Below are 18,959 nucleotides of genomic sequence, written 5' to 3' on the forward strand. Positions count from 1 at the left end.
CACTCACGGCAAAAGGGGGAAAGGATGAGCAAATTTTTGATTTTTTTGTTTCTCTTCCTACATGCTTAATTTTTTTATCATTTATCACATCATGCATTAACAAAACATGTCATAACATGTTTTCCTTGCCCATATTCCCTTGTCATGGCCGGCCACTATACCATCTTTGGGGAAATTTGACATGCAAATCCCTTATTTTTGCATGCATGATCAACTAGTCATCACACATTTCCCCATCATACTTTCAAAGTTTACTACTAGGTCCTTTCTAGTGAAATTCACATTTATAATTCTAAATTGAAACATCAAAATGTCATACACAATTTAACACATATCATAGGCATCAAAATAAATTTTTAAATTATTTTTATGCCTCGGTTTTGTGGTCCCGAAACCACATCCCGACTAGGGTCAATTTTGGGCTGTCACAAGTGTGATGTACCTTACTATTGTACTCAACCATTTATTACTGATTTTATTATTTTATTTACTTTTAATAAAAATAACTTTAACATAAAAAGTTATATTTTGATCCTCCTTTTCTTTAAAACTAATTTTTTGTTGATACATAAAAAAAGTCATCATCAACCTCAAATCTTCTATTATGTTCATTTAAAGAGAATATTAGGTGTTCAATAGAATATAAAACACAGTGAAAAATATTTCACCAAAGAGAAAGCAAAATCAGATAGGTTATAAAAATTATGAATTGAGTTATAGAAATATATTTTTATTAAAAATTGTGAATTGAGTTATACATATATACATATATATGTGTGTGAAACCATTATATATATATATATATATATTTATTAGTACTTTATTATTTCATATCTTTGTTATGGAATATTATTTATAAAATATCTAAAAAATAATGATCTTTTTCATGATTCAAAAGTTTACACTAATGTACTTTATTTTATTACTTATATCATTGTTATAAAATTTTCAATTCCATATTTATACATACGAATATTGCTTATAAATCTCAAATGACTACATGTGAAATATTTATAACGTTTCAATGACTACATGTAAAATGTTATAAGTGATTTAACAATTATAAGTGAAAGAGTATAAGAATTGAGTTATGTTTCTTAGTTAGTAAAAGTTGTGCCTCTTAAACTTATTTGAATAATTATATTTATTGTTAAAAGATGTGAGTATTCAAATAAACATTTATTTGGATAATTGTATTTATATAAATAAACATGAAATTCTTTGAAAATAAGATCAATTTCAATTGCAACAAACTTTGAAACTTTGAAAATGATATTACTATTATACACTACTAAATGCTTGATAAATTATTTACTTATACATAATCAAATATATTTTTAAATAGACTTATCCTATTTATTAATATGTATTGTTCATTTTTTCTTTGACAGTTTGTTATTGCTTCCTCTTCTTATTTGGCTTGTTTGATTGCTTCCTCACCTAGAGTTGAGCATCCTGTATTCACTGAATAACTGTAAGTTCTTTGGCAATTAACTTCTTTGATTTTGTTTTACTATTATTGAAATTAGTATGGGAGAAATGTGACCCTTCTATTACGATTTGAAGATATGTAACACTTTAATATCTTACAGTAATGGCTCGTCTGCCTTTAATAGTACAAAATGGAAGGGGTAAAAGAATTGGTCTTGCTATTACAATATGGTTGCAAATGTGTACAGTTGCGAGTTAGTTCTTAGTTGCAATGGGTGCCATTCATAGCCTACATACTTATAGACCAAGGGTTAGATCCTATATTTTAGATTTTTATGCAAAACGAGATTATGTGAAAAGACTTGTATATGCTAGTGACGAGATGTGTATTGAACAAGTTAGGATGAATAGAACTGTCTTTTTTAAACTATGTGAGATGTTACAAACTTTAAGAGAATTGAAGTCGTCAAGGAACATGCTTGTTGATAAACAAGTGGCAATGTTTTTACATATCATTTCTCAACACCTTAAAAATCGAGTTATCAAGCATCACTTTAGTAGGTCTGGGGAAACTATTAGCAGATCATTTCACAATGTTTTAAATGCTGTCATACGCTTACAAGATGTGTTATTTAAAAAGGCAGAGCCAATTATAGCTAATTCTACAGACCTAAGGTGGAAATGGTTTAAGGTATTGGAGTGAGTTCTATATATAGCTCGTATATAATTTAGTACATTTGGATTTAAATATAGTATTCTAACTTGAGATTTTATACATGTGATGTAGAATTGCTTAGGTGCTTTAGATGGAACCCACATCAAGATTAAGGTTCCAACAGTTGATAAACCTAGATATCGAACGCGAAAAGGTGACATAGCAACAAATATGTTAGGTGTTTGTACACCTAATATGCAATTTGTTTATCTTTTTCCTGGTTGGGAAGGTTCTGTTGCTGATGGACGAGTTCTTCGAGATGCCATTAGTAGGAGACATGGACTAAAAGTTCCTCAGGTAAAATGCAAAAATTAGAGGAATTGGAATTAATTTTTAAAATCATACTTTTTTGGGAAATTAACCATGACAAATAGTTTCTTTTTATAGGTTGTTATTATCTTGTTAATGCTGGATACACAAATTGTGAGAGATTTCTTGCTCCTTTTAGAGGACAAAGATATCATTTGAATGAGTGGCGTCAGGGTTACCAACCAAGTACTCCGGAAGAAGTTTTCAATATAAAACATGCTTCAGCGCGTAATGTTATTGAAAGATGTTTTGGGTTATTAAAACTTAGATAGGGAATACTTAGGAGTCCATCATTTTATCCTGTAAGGGTGCACAATAGAATTATTATTACATGTTGTTTGCTCCATAATTTTATTCGAACCTATATGAGTCTAGATCCTATTGAAGAGGAGTTGGGAGAAGGATTACCTAGTAATGTGATAGATGACGATGAACCAAATGTCATAAATATTCATCCGTCGGATGCATGGGCTACTTGGAGGATGAAACTAGCCAACCAAATGTTTTATGAATGGAAAGCATCTAGAAATTAGTTAGGTTTAGGGTAAAAATAGTAAACGTTTAAGTTGTTTATGTTATTTCATATATCTAGTTTATGAAACTTTTGTGGTGTTTGGATTTTTTTTTTGTATTGTACTAGACTTGGTGAATGATAATTTATTTTGTTTTGATTCATCATGTTTTATAATTTTATAAAGTGTTGACCTTTTGATGCATAATATTGAACTTAATTTTCATTTGACTTTTTTCTTAAGATAGTTATGTCAAGTTTTTCCCAATCAAGTGTTTCTTCCCAAAATTCTCGAGGAACCAAAAGGAAATGGGTTCCAGAAGAAGATGCTGCGTTGGTTGCTTGTATGGTCGACTTGCACAATGCCGAAACCTTTAATGCGGATACAGGATTCAAAGCCGGCTATTTAAATGAGTTAGAAAAATGTTAGAAAAAGGTTTACCCAATGCCATGTTGAAGGTTAAACCTAATCTTGAATCGAGGATTAGGACGTTGAAAAGGGAATGGTCAATCGTTTATGACATGCTTAGTGGAAAAAACAATAGTGGCTTTGGTTGGGATGAGCATAGGCAGCTTGTTGTTGCTGAAGATGCAGTGTGGAACTCATATCTAAATGTAAGAATTATTTCAATTCTTTATTATCTTATTTTGACAAACCTTATATCTAATATGAATTTCTCATTTTTATAGAGTCATGAAGAAGCAGCTCAATTCAGACATCGGAGTTTCCCTTATTATGACCAACTTACTTCCATCTACGCAAAAGATCTAGCCACTGGAAAAGATGCTCAAATAGCTACTGATATTATTGAAGAAATAAATGCTGAGGATGTAGCTGCTACAAATACTCATGAAGAAAGAAACGATTTCCATGGATCCGAAGCTGATGTTTCTTTGGATGACATTGATCTTTCAGCTACACAACCGCAACCAGCTAAAAACCAAAGTGATTCTACATTTTCAAAGAAGAAAAAAAAGATTTCTGATGTAAGTGATTTTTCTACTTCATTTAATGATACTGCCGCTTTATTGATGGAAAATATATGGACCATTGGCATTGAAATTAGTAAGAGTATTGCATCCGAGGTGGTACTTCAACAAAGGTCAGAAATGACCATTCAAGAAAGTGCTCTGAAATTATACTCAACATTATGTGAACTGGAAGGTTTAACTAAGGATGAACGCTATCGAGCATTGAGCAAAATTCCAGATCATCCAACGCAAATGCTCATTTTCTTTAGTTTACCTTCTGCTGTGCGATTGGAATGGGTCAAAAGATTTCTTGCTAACCATTAAAAATCATGGTTGTGTTGATATTTTGGTAACTTTTTGTGTTTGTAATATTTGGATGGTATAATGACATGATAGAATGTCATTACAATGATGTAACTTTTTGATGTTGTAAAATTTTAAAACATATGGATTATGACATATAAACTAATGAAATCATGTAACTTTTGTTGATATATGAATATTATGCTTGGATGTGAAATATAATTCTCAAGTTATTTATTACTTTTTAGCAATGAGTTATTTCTTACTTCTAATACTTAATTATTTTTATTGTAGAATAATTAAATTATTTGCTTGATAATGATATTTTAGCACATTAAATATGTATTGCAGTCTAAAAATAATAAAGTAGATTATATATATTTTATAGTATTATATATTTTGATTTTTAATTCATAAAATAATAATTATATTAAGAATGTTATTAAATTATATTTAATAATAATTATGTTAAAATATGGTTAAACTATTTATTATTTTTATTAAATTAATTTCAATAATAATCTTATTAACATTTAATAATAATAACAATAATCATCTACCTTAAAAAATTACGCTAAGGGTATTCTGGTCATTTTAGTTTTTTTTTCCTTATGCTATTACAACATCATTCCATTCAACCAAACACAATAATACTATTACAATTCTATTCCATTCCATTCAACCAAACAGTTGAATTACTTATTACAGCTCTATTCCATTACGGCTCTATTCAATTACAGCCCTATTCCATTACAACCAACCAAATGTACTGTAAGTCTTAAAAAGGTTCTGAAAGTTCTCGATTTAGTCCCAAACCCCTTCCGATGTATGTTTCGGGTTTTGTAGACCCTTATAAGGGACAATTTGCATGTGATATACAAAGTTTTACATGTGGATGAAACTTTGTGGCTCGATTTTGTATGTTTATTTACGTTTAAGTCTGGTAATGCCTCGAATCCTATCCCGGCTTTGGATACATGTAAGGGGTGTTACATCAAGGATGACTGGATAAAGATTGAAGGGTTGAAAATTTCTTTTAAAAAGTGGCTAGATAAAGATTGAAGGATTTTTTATATTGTTACAACTCTGTAATTATTTTATTTTTAATTTTTAAATTTTGAAATGATAATATTTAGGATTATTTAGTGATAATATTTAGGAAAAATCTAACTAAATTTTAGCACTAAAAGTGTGTGTGAATATCTAGTGCCTAGAGGTAAGCATGGGTTGGGCCACCTCGCCGGCCCGAAGGCTTGACCAAAATGTGGGAGGGTTTGGACAAAAATATAGGCCTGAAAAATGGGATTGGACAACAAAATAAGGTCTATTTAAAAAACGGGTCGGGCCTCGGGTAAGGCATTTTTGGCCCGATCCCGGTCCGACCCAGCCTGAATTCACTAAAGGACAAAAAGATTTTGATTTTTTTAATTTTTTTCTTGTTATTTTCTCCCTATTTTGCTACCATTTTACTATTATGTTACTATTATTTTGTTGTTTTTATTTGGATATTGTATAAAACTTATTTTATTGTTAATTTTGTTCTTATTTTAAAGACATTTGTTAATTTTGTTAATATTTTAGAGACATTTGCTTGTTAAGTTGCATCTATCTTAGTGATATTTAAGTATAGATATTTTTAAAAATTTATTTTCGATTTGTTAAGAAATATTTATTTTGATGTTTTAGTATTTTAATGTATTATATATATATATTTTAAAATTATATAAGAAATAATATAAAATTTAATATGGGCGGGATGGATCGGGCCCAGGTTTTAGCATATTTATTCGGGTCGGGCTTGGGCAAAATTTTAGGCCCATTTTTTGAGTCAGGCCAGGCCCAGGCCTAGCAAACGGGCCTGATTTTTTAGTCGGGCCGGGCTGGGTTCACCTCTACTAGTGGCTATAGCTAATTGAACACACACTTTGCCTTTAGCATTTAATATTTTTTTTTCTCCCTTCCTGCGTGCTCCATCCTACTATTTTAGTTATTTTTCTTTTACTTTCAACTTTTTGGTTATTTTCCTTCCAAGCCTTTCCCCTTTTTCACTTTCCACAATTCCATTTAAACCATTTCTTTTTAAACATGATTCTTTCCATGATTAACTAAACCTTTTTTAGCCTTGGCCCGGTTATCACTTCGACAAAGTAATCGTGAGATATGAACCCACACTAAATATTTTGCAATTCGGTATTCTCTATCTCTATATGATATAGTACAAATTCGTCCCTCAAAGTTTATTCGATTTCAATTCAAAAAGTGCGCATTGGGTTGAAATCATTTGGCGAACAGTTGGGAAGTTGAGTTGACGGTGCTATATGCAAAATCTCGCAAACAAATTGGCGTGTTCAATTGGAAAATGCTGGTTGGATTCTGTCAAGGGAGAGAGAGATTAGATTTAAACGACCCACACAGTTGAGGTCGTTAATTCGAGTTGGGCTTTTCAGATTGCAAGGCTATCGAAGTCTTAAATTACGGGTATGTGCCACATGGTTGGAAATTCAACAAGGGTCATTTTACTGGTGATACCGAAATAGACTACAAGAGGAAGAGTTGGCGGTTTGAGGGATTCTCGATTGCTATAACCAGCTTATCACTTGGAAGAGAAAATCTATTTCAAAGATCGATTCAAGATTGAGGCACACCGATGCTAAGGCTAAGCTTAAAATATATTTTATTTATCCATTCATTTTATTTTCTTAAATTTATTTTTAAATTTTCGAATATGTTTTTATTTTATTTTTCATGTTTTCTTATTTTATTATCTTAATCAATTTAAACCCCCATTTTTATTTTTATTTTTATCAGGTCGTGGGCACGACTGTGACCGTGACAGTGATTCTGGTTACCAAAAAAGGCAAAATTAGATATCTAGTCCCTATGGATTCGACCCTATTGCTCTACACTACTAATTACTATTATTTTATTGTAGGAATTTATATTTGGCGGTTTCAACACCCATCATAACATATCATCAATCAACCACACATTAATTTTAATGTATTTATTGTTTTCTTGCCTATAATAATACATTAGTCTAAATGTATTATTATTGTCTCAACTTATAATAATACTTGACTAATGAAAATTTAAAAATAATAATATCATTCAAAGGACTTGATTATGAAGCAAATTATTTAATACATAGAAATAAAGATTGAATATAATAGACCTAAAGATAAATTTAACCCCTAATATTTACTCATTTTATCATTTTGGCCCTTATTGATTTTAAAGTCATGTTGGCAACCTTTAAAGTTTAGTCAATTTGCTGCTTTTTTATAGAAAAATTACTAAACTATTAAATTTTTAATGCATTGGTGTGGCAACTCCTGTGGAATTTTGCATATATTTCACTGTTGGATAAATTTTCTAAAAGTTTTTTATTAGCTTTTTTTAAATTTGTTGATTTTTAAATATTTTTATTACTTTTTCTGAATTTTTATGAATTACATGTGGACTACCATGCTAGTGGCCACATTAATATTATTAAAGTTTTAACAATTCAATTAGTTTTTTTTATCCAAAAGCAAGCAATTTGATTAAATTTTAAAGGTTAAAGGCCAAAAAAGACCCAAAACAATAAGGGCGAAAATGACAAAATGAATAAACATTGGGGGCTAAATTTATCTTTATGCCAATATGATAATGAGAATATCTTTGGGCATACTCTAACATGTCATCATTCTTTATTAATCATATTATTATTTGCTTATGATTAATTATATAAAATTTATTATTATTTGTGTTTAATTATATAAAATTTATTATCATTTGTGATTATTAATTGGTTAAGGCTAAATTTGATTTTTTTAAAAAGCTAATTTAAAAAAAATTAGATTTTTAGGCTGATTTTTGGGATATTTAGGGAAATAGGCAGATTTTTGGATATAAAAGTGAAAACGCGTCCAACAGAATGCGTATTTTGCTTATGTGGCAAGAAAGTACGTCCTACGAGACGTATTTTCCCAACTTTTCTAATAGTAAAATTGCAACAGTTACAAAACCCAATGGCTATAAAATGACTAGTTTATTTACTATATAAACCCTAGCCATCTTCTTCATTTTGCATTCAAATCCAATTCTCTCAAGTTTTTAGTTTTCAATTTTTCATTAAATTTCTCTAAAATTCTTGTTGTTTAATCATCTATTTCGTATTTTATTTGTTTTAATTGATTTTTATAACGACAAATACTCTTATTCGTTTCGATTACAACCACATTTTCGACGTCCAATTGCAAATAGTAAGAAAATATTTTTATTTTTTAATTTTAATTAAGTTCATTATTAAGTTGTTAAGATTATTAAATTTGATTTTTTTATATTCAAGCTGAAGATCAAATTTTGGAGACATACGTACACAACCTATCATCAAAGGCACAGTGTGTAATTAAACGATACTTGCAAGAGGCGAGATTCTTGCACATGTCTCGTATGGTAGGGGGTGTAGATTGGATCCCACACTTATTAGCATGTTGGTGGAAAGATGGAGACCTGAGACACATACATTTTATCTTCCATTTTTCATAAGGTGAGTGTACAATCACACTTAAGGGCGTAGCTTTACACCTTGGCTTACCGGTGGATGGACCAGTCGTAATGGGATCAGTGATCATTGGCAGTTGGAGTAGCATTTGCGAGCAGCTATTAGGCAAGGTGCTGAACAAGTTTTTTGCAGCCGGATAGAGATGAAATGGTTGGAAGATAATTTTAGTTATCTCGACAACACCTCAAGTGCCCTTGAAAGAGAACAACACGGCCGAGCATTCATCCTAAGGTTAATTGGTTGTGTTTTAATGCCCCATAAATCTCAAAATCTAGTACATTAAAGGTGGCTACTACAACTCGTCGACTTGAAAGAAGCAGGCTGACTTAGTTAGGGATCAGTCGTGTTGGCCATGTTGTACCAAGAGATATCAAGTGACGCAACATACTCCTGCAGTTTTGGGCATGGTATCGACTATCATTTTTATGTCCCCGAGTCGACGTCCTTCATACTTTCCCACTTGTAACAAGGTAATTGATAATATAGTTATCATAATATTTTTTTCATTATTATTTTTTTGAAATAACAAAAAGTACGTGGAACAATCGCACGAGTCATTTAGGACTACTATAAGAGCTCGAAGATATTCGACTATTATTAGACTGACGATCAAAAGTCAATGTTAGTTTTTAAAATTTTCAACCATATATTTTTTACCTAAGGATTTGAAATTGAATATTATATAGATAATAAAATTTAGTATTTCGTACTATAGTTTGAATGGATGCCATACGTCAATCTGAGAATTCAAGCATGCATCCCGACCGAATATTTGGCCAATCCCAATATCTAGCACACAAAGGTGCTATTGATTGTTTATGCAACAGTGGATATGTGACCGCCTCTGGACGCACTAACGTTTAGAGTGAGAATACTGCACAAAAGATATAAAATAAAGTGGTGTCCGCTATTATACGAGTTAAGTTGTAATATAGTACAACCTAGTAGTAAGTACTTTGAGGATTGTATCTAAGGGAAGCGAACACTATGTTAATTCTAACCTAAAAACAAATATATCTAATTAGTATTTTAAATAAATCATAGTACGATAAAACATAAATAAGAGATTTTTGGGTTTTTTATAATTTAATAACTAAAATAGCATAAATAAAGAAACTATGGAAAACTAATTTGTAAATTGTATCAAATCTAACTATGGGTGTTTAGCTTGTTTTGGTGGTCATAGCTAACTTCTATTTCTAGTTTCAATTCAATCAACTAGTTATTCACCTAGCAGGATCTCTTGATCTTCTACTAAACTAATGAGTCAGCAATAACTGTTTATCTCTTGACCTCACAGTCTAGACCGATTTGGGGATAAGGTGTTTACGGATAAGCCATACCAATTTTGGGTCAATTCCACCTCAATGACTTTCAAGGGTCGTCAAGCCTAAGGTTTAAGTTCTTCCTCTCCCAAACATCTAATCTATTAAGAAAACCTTATAAGAGGATTAGTTCCCCATGGATATCATAAAAATAATAATCTTAAAAAATAAGATAGGCATAAAGAAAAAATTAAGAGAAATATTTAGAGAATCTTGAATTGTATTTAATTAATTGTAAGCGCAGAATCCACAAGATATGTTCCGAGTCTAAAAAGCATCTTCTTCAAAAAACATGAATACGAATAACTAAAATAAACCTAAAACCTAAAAGAAAGGAAAAGCTAAAACTAAAATTACAAAGGAAACTTAAGAATATCAAAAGTTGTCCTTTAACAAGTGTTTAAGAGCCTATTTATAGAGTTAGAGTTGCCATCGTCCTCAACCCTAAGTCAATTGATGCTCTTGTGTTTAACTTTTAATTGTGCAAACCAAAATACCCCTGGCTTGTAAGTATTTCCCGTACAAGATTGATGTTGCAACACCCTAGTGTTTGTGTCATGACATCAAAGGCCATATGCTCAAGTTTAGGGTAGCTTCAGGGATGTGTCGCAACATCCCATGGTTCTTTTGCGACATCGAAGGCAGTCTCAATATTCTTGCATTCTGCTTCCTATGTTGCGATATCAGCTTCCCATGTTGCAGCATAGCAATTGGTATTGAGTTTTTACGCCCTCGAATGGTCTCTTGCACACTCACTAACTATGTTAGCTTGCCTTTAGGCCTCATTCGGCCCCTAAGGTCAATAAAAGACTCAAAATACACTTTTTATTGAATTTAAACTAAACTATGAAAACTTAACTGAAGTATAATGAAAATTCTTGTATTCAAGCACCTCAATTGTGAAAACTAGTTTTATTTGCTACACCGTTTTACAATAGATCATTTATCAAATCGATACAAAAATTGGAGTTTTCACACAATTACTATTTTGACCCAATGACTTTGTTTCAAATTCAAGAACACATTTTTACTAAAATTTAATCTATTTTATTCAGACAATCAAATGAAATGTATTAAATAATGGTTTTAAATCAACAAATACGATTTCTGTCAATCTTCCGCTGCGACATTTTCAAGTTAAGATGTTTACTTCAAATGCTCAAACTTGGACTTTTCAAAGATTATTCAATTTCGGAAAATATCTTTCTAAAGAACTTCAAAGAGATTACTTTAGATTTTCTCAAGAAAATCAACATGCTAATTTTAAATAAAAGAGATAACAATTTTTGAAAGAAAATAGCTAAATGTTTTACGCGTCATCATCATGGCCAATGTGATATTCAAGATTTGGCCATAATGTATAGGCTAGGTTTAGGGGGTTACACGAATACTATGTCAGGTTTACTATATTGAACCAATAGTTTTAAATTTATAATTTGTATGTTAAGGTAAGTTATTGTTTATTTCATATGAACTTACTAAGCATTCTAAATGATTACTCTGTTATTTTCCATTTTTGTATATTGTCGATTTGTGAAACTCATCAGTCGGATCAACTTGAAAAACACTATCCCACCTTTGTTTTGGTAGTCTTTTGGCTCATTTTAATCTTGGTTTTATAGCATGTATATAGGGTTAATATATGTGTCATTTTGGATTGGAATCTTGGTTTGAATCTTGATGGATGATTACCTTTAGACTAGTTAATGGGTATGTATATATGTGTGTATGCTTGGTAATATGTTATATTACATGTGGGTCTTATAAATGACAAATGTGGAAGACAATTGGTATGGTTATAATGGTGAAATTAATGGAATGTGTATTAGAGGACAGATTGAATAGTTTTAAGTTGAAATGATCTAATTAGGGACTTTATTGATATCTAAATTCTTGATTGATTGAGAATTGTGGTGTTGAAGTATTTTGGCATGCCATGAAATGGTCTTGTGCATCTAAAGTGTCTCAAGGCACCAAATGCATAGGTTGATGGTTTGGGCATGAAAAGGGATCAAAATGAAGGATTTTGACATATTTGGAAATAAGGTATTGGTACGTTGTGTTTTTTTTATTATTAATTTTTCAAACATCGAATGTCAAAATGGTATCGAGCCAAACTAAAGTATCGATACTTGAAATTAGAGTATCGATACCGTAAAGCTTTGTTTTAAAAAATGTTGCAAAATAGAATGCAAAAATGGTATCAGCACTAAGGAAAGGTATCGATACCTCAAAGCTTAGTATCAATACCTCTTGATTTAATTGGATTTTCCAAAACATCGAATCCTAAAATGGTATCGATACCTAGGATGGGTATCGATACATGTTCTGAGATTTTAAAAACTTTTCAATTTGGTCATATTTCATGTTCAGTTTAGTATTTAGTTGTCGTAAACTCGATTGAGTTTCGAAAACGTTTAATTAACGAAAAGTAACTGCATTATGTGATGTTAGGTTGCTTTTAATTATTTAATTTTGATATTCTTGAAAATAGTTATTCCGATAGTAGTTGTGGCATCCGGTAGCTTAGACTCGACGATTAGGTCGGGTGAAAGGTGTTACAATGAGTCTAAAATACCTCCTCTCTCAGAAGGAGTTGAATTTGAGACAACATTGTTGGATCAAGCTGCTAAAAGATTATGATTGAATAATTAATTATCATCAAGCTGCTAAAAGATTATGATTGAATAATTAATTATCATCCTGGGAAAGCAAATGTTGTAGTTGATGCTCTGAGTAGAAAAAAAGCATTTCAATTGCAAGCAATGTTTGCTCAGCTTAGTATTTATAATGATGGTAGCTTTTTGGTTGAGATAATGATTAAGCCAGTGTTGGTTGATCGGATTAAGGAGGCGCAGTTTGCCGATGCTAAGTTATTTGAAAAAAAAAGCTTGTTCAGCAAGGGACTATTGAAAATTTCTGTGTGGATGTGAATGATTGCCTTAGGTTTCACAACTAAATCTATATTTTTTATGATGTCGAATTAAAAGAATTGATTCTACGCAAGTGTAACACCCCTCGCCTGTATCCGACGCTGGGACAGGGTTCGAGGTGATACCGAACTTAAACGCAACCAACTACATAAAATCGGTCCGTAAAATTTTGATCAATTTAAAAATTTTCATTTCACATACATTTTGTCCCTTAAACGGGCTCACGAGGCCCAAAAAATGCATTAGAGACTGTTCGGGACTAAAACAAGAACTTAAGAAAAACTTGGAAAAATTTCATGCTTTAAGGCTCCACACGCCCGTGTAGGTATAGAGCACACACCCGTGTGCTAGGGACACGCCTGTGTCCCAAACCAGTGTCCAAAAACCTGGACATTCTGCCAATTTGGTTATGAACAAATTGAAGCCGCACAGCCAAGGCACATGCCCGTGTCCTATGGTCGTGTGAAGACATGGCTGAGACACATGGCCGTGTCTTTTGCCCATGTGCTTACTACCATGCATATTGACTTGAAAAACTTAGGTGCAGGGGACACACGGCTGGACAACACGCCCATGGGGGCGGACTGTGTGTCACACATGACCTAGACATACGCCCGTGTGTCTACCCGTGTGGACAAATACAAGGCTATTTTTCAAGCCATTTTGTCCCCCTCGCAACACATGTACGCATACTTATGCAATAGCATACAACATGGAAAATTTAGGCACTTAAACGTTCCTAACATGTCATGACCATGGCAATTTCACATGCAATAATTATCATAGATTTTACTCACATCTTTACCACATTCATGCCATAATCATTATGAACTCATCACATAAGTCCATAGCACATGCATGCATCTTTAAAATGGGTTTACAACCCCATAATCAAAATAAGCCAATACATTTGGCTAAAATAATATCACATACTGGAATATTTAAACTCCTATACATGCCATAGACTCAAAGTACTTGAAATCACTTACACCAATAGCGATAGCTTGACAGTGTGATAATATCTCCGACGAACTCCAACCTGAGCAAACCTAGCAACCCTAGAGAACATGGGAAAGTAAGGGAGTAAGCTTTACGCTTAGTAAGCTCATATGAAAACAATAAGCAACTCTTTAACATGTTTTATCCAAGTTCCCAACATATTCTCAAGTCATGATAAGCTGTCCTCTTGTACAATAGTCAATAAAATATTTATATATGGAGCTACGAAACTCTAAATTAAACTCCATTAATTTTCCTTGAAACTAGACTCATGTACCTTTCTACCATAAAATTTCCAGAATTTTTGGTTTAGCCAAATAGTATAGTTTATTCCTCAAAGTTACCCTTGATTCACTGTCCGACAGTTTCGACCCTTCTGCACTAAAGTTCAATTACCTCATAGCACAGGACTCGAATAATGTTCTTGTCTATTTCTATTGAAAATAGACTCATTATGGATTCTAAAAATATAAATTATAACTCATAAATATTTTTGTAAAATTTATAATGATTTTATCAAATCAGAACAAGGGATTTGAAAGTCATTCTGACTCTATCTCACACAACTTCAAATATCTCATTATAAGAAATTCTTTTGCGTACATGGTTTCTTTTATAAGAAACTAGACTCAATAAGATTTAATTCTATATTTTATTCAGCCTCTAACTCATTTTTCACTATTTTTAGTGTATTTTCAAAGTCAGACTATGGCTGCTGTCCAAAACTATTTTAATGTAAATTAACGATGCTAAGTTTATCACACCATATTAATTCATTTCCACCACATTGGTAAGGCTACATATTCATACATCATAAGTATAGATCTATAGTCACAAGTTCATCACAAAATTATTCTCATAGGCATGAATTACCTATTTACATTTTCATCAAATGTGCATCATAAACTGAAATCATTTCTCATGAGCTCGGCATACATACCTGTGTTACTCAACATGCTCATATTCATTCCTTACTAATCATAAAACATGAATTGAATTCAAATATCATCAATTTCATGCAAGTACCTGTACCATTCACAATATGGTCATAACCTTTCTCATTTAGCTTAAACCGTAACTCTCACTGTTGAACCATACGGAAAGCTATCGGATATTCACTAAGCCTCAAACATAGGGTATAATGCCGATGCCATGTCCCAGACATGGTCTTACATTGGCTCTCACATATCCGTGCCGATGCATGTCCCAGATATGTCTTACACTAGCACATCTCATAGTCGATGCATGTCCTAGACATGTCTTACACTAGCTCTCGTCTCAATGCCGATGCCATGTCCCAAACATGATCTTACACTGGCTCTCATAATGTGGCCGATGCATGTCCCAGACATGTCTTACACTAGCACACACACATCGCCCAATGTCATGGCATGAATATCCGTTTATTCCTAAGGTTCAACCGGGAGGTTCCTCTACATAAATTATCATCATACATAATCATTTCCACAATCAAGCAATTTATGTTATATCAATTCAAATACGTGTAATAACGATGTAGTTATATTGTTTACATATGACTTACTCGTTTCTATGGGATATCATATTCCATTGAATTTCTAATGTCTTCTACCATCACATGAATGTTATTAACTTTTGGCATCACTTTCATCATACTCAATATCATCAACATATAACTCAATATAACTGAAGCAAGATAGATTTAAGTATATTAACAATAACATGGATAACATACTTATTTAGTCATACGAACTTACCTCGACACCAAATTGGTAAAAAAGGCCTAAACATCAATTTCTCGTTTTTCCTCGTTCTAAGCTCGAATCTCATTTTTCATCATCTATAACATCACATTTAACTTATTAACACAATATACTAATCAAATTAGTCCAATGACACATTTTGGCAAAAATTTTTATTTTGCCCCTATACTTTTCCAAAATTACCAAATTGCCCATAGGCTCGTAAAATGATTTTTATCTTATTTTCTTACTCATTAAGCCTAGAAAAACCATTTTCATAACTATAGCAACTCACAAATTCAATTATTTCACACAGTTACACTTATTTAACAACTTTGCAAAATACCCCATTTTAGGTGTTTTCATGCAAACTTCTTTCATAAAAGTTGTTTATAACACTACAAAGACTCATATTCTTCCATAAAAACTCAGGAAACAACACATATGCTTTCATGGCGAAACCCTAGACTCTTAATCATTTTGCAAAATAGTCCCCTCTTTTGAAAGCTCATGCTTTAGGGGTTCCAAAAATGCAAAAATTATCAAGAAAGACATTAAAAATCACTTTCTAGCATGGGAGTTTCTTTGCTGAAAATTTTCAGCTTCTAAACCCTTTTCTTGGCTAGAAAAATCGGTGAAGAGAAGATAAAGAAAAGATGATATTTTTTTTTCTTTATTTTATTACTTATTTGTCAAATAAGTCACCCGACACTTACCTAACATATTTGACCATTTAATTCCTTGTCTCATGGCCGACCATCACTCTTTCAATGGCCTAATTTCACATTAAAACCCCCCCAATTTAAGATACAAGGCAATTTAACACCTTTAGGTATTAAAACACAACTTTTACTTTTTACGTGATTTAGTCCTTTTTCGAAATTGGACTAGAAATCGCTAAAATTAATATAACAAAATTAACATGCACTTATAAAATCACATTATAACACATAAAATAACATAAAAATAATTTTCTCCGGCCTCGGAATAGTGGTTCCGAAACCACTGTTCCGACTAGGCCCAAAATTGGGCTGTTACAGCAAGGCTCACAATAGTTCCTTTTCTTTGTAGCTTGGTGGTGTGAAAATGTACCGTGACCTATGAGAATCGTATTGGTGGCCCAAAATGAAAATGAATATTATTGAATATGTAGCAAAATGTTTGACTTGGTAATGGGTAAAAGATAACCATGAAGTTCCCACTAGGTTGTTGACTGCCTCCAAACGTGTGAACTGTAACACTCGGATTTCTAATAACCTAAAAATTTAAGATACTTAGAGGACTAAAATGAAAGAGACTGCAAGTTTGCGGCCTCTATTGGAAGAAATGGGAAATCTGAAAACTAATTTGGACATGGTTGAGAACCCAACCTAGTTCAATTGTAATGGAACTATTTGGCTCTTTAGTGGGAGACATAATGATTAGCGATTGATGGTTCTCTTAAGGTTGTATTATCGCTTGAAGGGCTATAAATAGCTAGGAAATGGCTTTCCAGGGATGATATTCTTCCCGCCCTTATTTCATTTTTCTTCTTCACCTTCTTTGGTTGTTTTGAAGAAGAGGAGGCCATGAAAGGTTCTGCATGGAGAGTAGACTTTAGGAGGATTAAGCTAGAAAAGTAGGGAAACCATCTAGCTGCTGTCAGGAGAATGGAAGCTCTGGTGTTCGAGAAAGCTAAGTCGTGGAAACGATGGAGATTTAGGTGAGTTCTAGACTTCAAACCTATTGTATAATCTATTTTTTCTAACTATGCCATGTTTGCATAAGCATGAAATGGTAATACTATAGCGTACATCACATAGCCATGAAATATGGTGATATGTGTAACACCCTCAACTATCCTCGACACTAGATTAGGATTATGGGATGCTATAGAACTGAACTGAACCAATATGCTATCATAGATCAACCATTTCATACATTAACTAATTAAGTAAAACTCAAAGAAAAACATATCATTTCATAATTTATCGGTGCTAAATTAAACATATTTAAGCTATAAAACAATTTAAAATAAATCAGTGAATTAATTAAAACATTTCATAGAAACATGACAAAAATGAAAAACAAGGGTCACACGGCTTTGTGGTCAGGCCGTGTGACAGCCTAAGGCCGTGTGGTGCAAGGCCACACGCCTGTGCCCTCAATCCATGTAACAAACTAATGTCATGTGATAAGGGGTTACACGACAGTGTCACCAGGCTGTGTAACTGCCTGAGGTCATGTGTGCAATTTGGTACCTAAAATACATAGAGCACACGACCTTGCCATCAACCCCTGTATAGCACAAGTTCATGTGTCTGGCCATGTATCAACCTATATGCACCTAAATGTCACTTTTTCAATAAGTTACCTAAACCAATTTTCTTAGGCCACAAGTCATACCATTTCTATCCATTTTACCTATTAAAGACACACCAAAACATGTCAAAATATACTAAATAACATTCAACCTAAGTGTCTAACTAATATGCCCTCATTGGCACCACAAATCAAACATTAAAACATTTCACATTTACATAGTCACATATCATGTACCTGTTAATTAAACCATAACATCTTATCACATCCAAAACCAACTCAAAAAACATGATTCAAACCATTCGTACATACATGAATATACTTAAACCAAAGTAAAATTTTAAGTAGCACTATAACCACATTTACATAACCAAAACATAAAACAACATGGATTTATAGTTTTAGACTTTAACACTCCTAGTACATGCCACTAATAACTTGAACCAAAATGATCAAAATCTCTACCCATTGAATGGATAGTGTGAACTCCTACTTAACTTCCAACTGACCAACACTTCTGATAATCTACAAAGAGACCAAACATAATAGACGTAAGGAAATCATTGCATAGAAAGCTCGTACTAAACTTAAATTTTAACTTACCTTATATGATGTAACTTAAACATTTCATAATCAAGATTATGAGTTCATTTATTGCCTATACACATCATAAATCTTACAAGGTTAATGAGTTCCTACATGAAATATGTAACCTTATCGTGCCATAATACATTTACAAGTAAACACATCTGATACATAATTCAACCATCACATATTCATTTAACATATCACATTTCCATTTCAAGTATCAATTTCAAATGACCATTTCATATAACCATTTCATATACATATTCAACCAATAAACCACAGTGAATTAAAGTTGGAAATGCGGG

General features: G+C 32.2%; 1 long non-coding RNA gene across 1 annotated transcript in view; it reads right to left on the reverse strand.

The window, feature by feature from the left end:
• The window catches only part of LOC128283598 (uncharacterized), a 42,415-nt gene extending 28,319 nt beyond the window's left edge, over positions 1–14,096 (reverse strand). The window contains exon 1 of the long non-coding RNA XR_008273981.1: positions 14,035–14,096. This is a non-coding gene — a long non-coding RNA (uncharacterized LOC128283598). The remainder of the gene's footprint in view (positions 1–14,034) is intronic.
• Between the last annotated feature and the right edge of the window lie 4,863 nt (positions 14,097–18,959).

This window comes from Gossypium arboreum, chromosome 2, assembly GCF_025698485.1.
Source record: "Gossypium arboreum isolate Shixiya-1 chromosome 2, ASM2569848v2, whole genome shotgun sequence".
NCBI classification, from domain to species: domain Eukaryota; kingdom Viridiplantae; phylum Streptophyta; class Magnoliopsida; order Malvales; family Malvaceae; genus Gossypium; species Gossypium arboreum.